At 41.0% G+C, this 5950-nt stretch overlaps 1 non-coding gene across 1 annotated transcript; it reads right to left on the bottom strand.

The window, feature by feature from the left end:
* Positions 1-640: 640 nt before the first annotated feature.
* LOC121211749 (small nucleolar RNA R71) lies at positions 641-747 on the bottom strand. Its single transcript, XR_005906967.1, has one exon. It is a non-coding gene; the product is annotated as a small nucleolar RNA R71 (small nucleolar RNA).
* Positions 748-5950: the final 5203 nt, after the last annotated feature.

Raw genomic sequence — 5950 nt, 5'->3', positions numbered from 1 at the left:
TTTATTTTGATTTTTGTTACTAAATTTTCTTTTTCCTTCTGGTAAGTTTTTATAGTTTATGACTAGAAGAAACCCGTCAGGACCATTACCTTTTGATAGTGAGATCGATCGCACAGCTCGTAGAAACCGAAGAGAAATAAGGCGAAGCCTATGATATACATTGGAAGAGCAAGAGGACGATATTTCCACCACAACCGAGGAGATGGCTGAAAATCAGGAAAACCCGCTACCTCCTGCAATTGCTGCTGATCCAGTAAATCAGAATCCTACTCCATGCACTATGTATGATTATGCTAAACCTACTTTAATAGGAACTGAGTCAAGTATAGTCAGGCCTGCTGTTGCTGCAAATAATTTTGAACTGAAACCTAACACAATTCAAATGATCCAACAGTTTGTTCAGTTTGATGGCTTGCCGGACGAGGACCCAAGCGCTCATTTGGCGAATTTCTTAGAATTTTGTGACACTTTTAAGATCAATGGCATTTCTGATGATGTCATTCGCCTTCGGTTGTTTCCCTTTTTGTTGAGGAACAAAGCTAAACAGTGGTTGATCTCGTTACCAAGAGGGTCAATCACTACTTGGGAACAAATGATCGAAAAATTCTTACTTAAATATTTCCTGCTAGCTAAAACGACTAAGTTGAGGAATGACATCTGTTCTTTTGTGCAGATGGATCTAGAAATGCTCTATGATGCATGGGAGAGATACAAGGATCTATTGAAAAGGTGCCCACACCATGGGTTACCTTTATGGTTGCAGGTTCAAACGTTTTACAACGGTGTGAACCCCATAACAAGGTAACTTATCGACGTAGCTGCTGGTGGGACTATCAATAACAAAACACTTGAAGTGGCTTACAAATTTATTGAAGAGATGTCACTGAATAACTATCAGTGGCAAGTCATAAGAACAAATTCGACAAAAGCAGCCGGTGTTTTCAACCTCGATACGGTTACTATGCTATCTAACCATGTAGAACTTTTAAATAAAAAGATTAACTATTTATGTGGTTCTACTCAGGTACATCTTGTGATGAGGTGTGATTCTAATGGAGGAGGAGTACACACAGAATATCAATTTTTCAACCCTAGCATCGAGGAGGAACAAGTCTAATACATGGGTAACAATAATTCTAGATCTCAAAATAACACATATAGTAACACATATAATACAGGTTGGTGGAACCATCCCAACTTCTCATCGGGTAGTCAAGGGAATCAAAGGCCACAACATCCTCTGGGTTTTCAACAACCACCTTACTAATAGGAAAAAAAGTCAAACCTTGAGAAGATGCTAACAAAGTTTATCTCGGTGTCAAAAACTCACTTTCAGAATACCGAAACAGCAATTAAAAATCAACAAGCATCGATCCAAGGGCTCAAAACTCAGATAGGACAGCTCGTTAAACTAATTTCTGAATGACCACAAGGTAGCCTACCGAGTAACACTGAATCTAACCCAAGGGAACAACTCAACGCGATTACCGTTCAAGACAAGGAAAGGTTAGTTGAACTTGAACCAGAACCGAGGCAAGGAATTGTGGTAAATAAAGGTAAAGGTGAGGTAGTCCACAGTGGTCAAAAATCGGTAAGTAAAGAGTACCAACCAAGAGTGCCATACCCCAATGCAACAAGGAAAGACCGTACAGATGAACAATTTGGTAAATTCCTTAAACTATTAAAAAAATTGCATATTAACTTACCGTTTATTGAAGCTTTTTCGCAGATGCCAAAAGCAGTTAAATTTTTTAAAGGAGCTTTTAGCAAAAAAGCGGAAGTTGGATGAGGCGTCGCATGTGGAGATGGATGCAGTTTGCTCAGCCATTCTACAGAATAAGCTGGCCAACAAATTGAAAGATCCAAGGAGTTTTACAATTCCTTGTTTAATTGGTAGCCTAGACTTTAGTAATGCTTTGGCTGATTTAGGAGCTAGTATTAATGTTATGCCCTACAAAATATTTAAACAACTAGGTCTTAGGAAACGCAAACAAACTAGGATGAGCATCCAGTTAGCAGATAAAACAATTAGATTTCCTAGGGGTATTATTAAAGATGTACTCGTTAAAATTGACAAATTTATATTCCCAATAGATTTTGTTGTTCTAGACATAGAAGAGGATAGTGATGTGCCTTTAATTTTAGGAAGACCCTTTTTAGCAACTGCTAGAACTATAATTGATGTTGGTATAGGTGAACTCACACTTCGTGTGGGTGGTGGAACAATCACTCTTCAAGCTCGGAATTCTGCTAACATTGATCATGTGGTGCAACCTTCTTTGTAGGAAATATGTTTGAAAAGCATACATGAGCTTTGTTCAAGTAACAACAAAGAACCCATCTATGAAGAACGAAGGCTACAAATCGAGGAACTAGATGAATGGCGAACACAGAAACCGAGAGCACATGATAGACCAAAACCACGCCATGACGAGCTCAATGTTTCACCAAATCAACTTAAGGTTGGAGACAAAGTACTACTAGATGTAGCAGACCCTCGTATTGCCATTTCTGAACCTAATGGAGCAATCCCTCTTACGGTACTCAGCATTTTTCCATATGGGATAGTCGAGGTAATCCATCCTAAATTTGGCACCTTTAAGGTAAATCATACCTGTCTAAAACCTTATTTTGTGTTTGATAGTAAGAATGAGGAGTGTAAACTCCTCGCACCACCATAACCACGCAATAGAGAGGTAAGTCGAGCTTAGACTATAAATAAACGCTTCTCGGGAGGTAACCCGAGCACTAACAGTGTTAACTTCTTTTAATTTTAGTTTTTAACATCTAATTCACTAACTGAGTCCTGGAACACAGATTGTCCAAATCCACACGGCCAGGCACACGGGCGTGCCTTAGGCCGTGCTCATACCACGGGCGGTGACACGGCTGTATGATACGGTCATGTGAAAATAGAGCGAAAGTTTTCCCCAACACGGGATTCGATACTTTCCCACGGTCGTGCGTCATGGTGTGGATGAAACTGTCAAAACAACATGGGCGTGCGACACGCCCATGTCTAGAAGCCGTGGTTAAAACTGAGAAATTAACACGGGCGTGCCACCACCCGTGCTCGAGATTATGAAATTAATACGAGTGTTTGCATGCATACACGGGCGTGGGAGAAGCGAACGAAGCAGGATACGGCCGTGTGCACCAACACGGCCAAAAGACACGGGCATGGGCCGAATTTCAGATGCGCCTAAATTTGAAAATCATGAAACACACGGGTTGAAATAAGGACACACGGGCATGCCCCATGTCCGTGTGCCTCAAAAGCTATATAAAGTCTTCACTATTCATCATCCCCTTCCCCAAAACCTAACCCTAGTCATCGAAATCCTCTTCCCCACCACCGACCGGCCACCCCTAGCCCTCTTCTCTTCTCCCATTTTTCTCCACTCTCTTTCTCCTGTCTCCTCTTCTCCCTTTACGCGACCTACACGTCCCCACCACTCACGCCCGTAGCCTACCCCAATCGCACCCAACCTTCACACTGTCGCTCCTCCGACCACCGGTCATCTTCTAACAGTTTTCTCTTTCCTTTTACTTTCTTATGATGCTTACTAACATGATAGTCCTAATTTTTATTCTTTTATATTGCTACTGATTGTATATATTATCATCCTCATTCTTAGGATTTAGTTCACATACTTTGTACCATACTCTTACCATTCTTAGCTACTTTCATCTAGTTTGTTTTTAATTTTGTCATGCTATCACTTTGCCATTTTCCATAAAATCTCTTCAAGTTTGATTGCTTTTGGTTGAATCCTGTTAATGTTAGTAATTTTTGATTGCATTTGTTAGTTTAATTCATGGTTAATTCCTTTTTGAACTTGTTAATATATGTTTCTTGCAGGTATATCATGTCAAACCCACGCGGCAAGAAAACTGCTGTCTCTGCCTCGAAGAAAAGGAAAGGAGCGGCATCATCCTCGAGTCCTACTGCTGGGATTAGGCACCCATTCCTCCAATTTCCACTAGGACCATAGGAGGAACTTTTCCAGATATTACGAGCCCGACCCCTAGGTGTGGGCCGTTGCATCGATTGGACCGTTTTATAGCAGATCCAACTAGCTGACGTAGTTTAGGCCCTTCTGATGACTGACCCGTGGGGGCTATTCTTCGAGATCGTCGAGCTGATGTACCTCGAATCACACTCTAACTCTATTCCACCTTTCACCTCCAAGTCGTTATGACAGAGTTCGATGATCCTGGAATGGTCCAGTTCAGTCTCGGAGGCTTAGTTCGCTAGCTGAGTGTGCCTGAGTTCGGAGTCATGCTGGGACTATATACAGAGGAGTTCATGGACGATGACGACTTTGCCAGCCTCCATCGCCACATCCACTACTCTCCTTCAAACTTTGGAGGGCCCTCGTTCCTGCTTCGGCCACTTATGACCCCAGCTGCTCTAAGGCATTGGCTCTCGCCCCGTCCCTGAGGTACCTACACTCTATCTTAGCCCACACTTTGACAGGGTGGCGAGAGAGTACTGGAATCGTCAACACCTATGACACCTACTTTTTATGGAGCATGACGAATGGGCACGTGTTCGACCTCGCCTATTTCATCGCCTTCGCCATTCGCCATCAGATGGAGCGGCACAGGAAGGGAGTCATATCCATCGACCCTTATGTGACTCGTCTGGCGCAGTACTTTGGTCTCCTCAACACGGCGACATAAGCATCCTCCCTCACTCACATCAGTCAGACGTCCCCAAAGGGCATCTCGAGTATGCTGCATATAAGGATGACTGAGCGACGACGTGGATTTGATCCTCTCCAGTACCTCCTCATCCAGTTAGCTGAGCAGGAGGACCCAGAGGACATTGTTGATGATGCCCCTCCATCTCACGAGGATCCAGCCTCTCAGCCACCACCAATTCATTGTCTAGTTCTTGCGGCGTCTTTACTTTCTGACATATCTGAGTGTCTTATTCGATTCGAGCAGCAGTGTTTTCAGCTCTTTGATCACATTGATGCTACTCTACATCAGATTTGTTAGCACCTTCACATCTCATCACTGCCCCCACCTCGAGAGCCATCTAGCGACGAAGATGTTTAAAGACTTTTATTTATTATTTCTATGTTTTTACTTTTATCTTTATTTGGTTAAAACTTACATTTTATTTTATTTTTCTTTAATTTTATTTTTATTACATCCTTAGGTTTTATAATTTATATTAAACAATTTATATTTTCAGCCATTTCTTTACGAGTAATCATGTTACTTTATATTTCTTAAAGAGTTACTGATTCTATAGCAATTATGAAGAGCTCCAAAGCTCACTATTACTTAGGAATTTGCAACTCCACTGGCAAAGGTTCTCCACGACCGCTATGTCCTACTCCACCACGACCATAGCTACCACCAGATATAATATTCTTTTGGCACTGGACTTGTGAACTAACGAACCTCTAGCCACCACCAGAGTATCCTCCTCCAATCTCACACTTGCCTTAGCCGATTATTCTCCATAACTTCGATTCAAGGAATTCATCCACATATTTAGGAAGTTTCACTTCTTTCCCTCTCTTATTTCTATATTTTTCAGTAAATCTATCTTTGTACATTGAGGACAATGTACATCTTAAGTGTGGGGGGAGGGGTTATTCATATCATCATCAAAAAAACAATCCCTGAAATTTGTCTTGTTCTCAAATAATCTTCTCATATCATTATTAGAATAAATTTTGATTAATTTGTGATTTTTATTGATATGTCTTGAATTAAAACATAGGAATTTATGCATTGATTGTTTAAACTTTAAGGAATTAGATAATCAAGCATGATAAGTTGATTTTTGAGAATTAAAACAATTTTTTTAGGTTGTTTCCCCAAGTTTAGGTATTATCTTGCGTTGAAATTCACAGGTTAAACATAAAAAAGCCATAATTTTTGTGAGATCTTGAGCCTTTAAAGCATATATTATTTCTTTCATGCTCAC

Source organism: Gossypium hirsutum, chromosome A12 (assembly GCF_007990345.1).
Source record: "Gossypium hirsutum isolate 1008001.06 chromosome A12, Gossypium_hirsutum_v2.1, whole genome shotgun sequence".
NCBI lineage: Eukaryota > Viridiplantae > Streptophyta > Magnoliopsida > Malvales > Malvaceae > Gossypium > Gossypium hirsutum.
The sequence above is the reverse complement of the archived record's forward strand: the minus strand, read 5'-3'. Positions and strand labels throughout refer to the sequence as shown.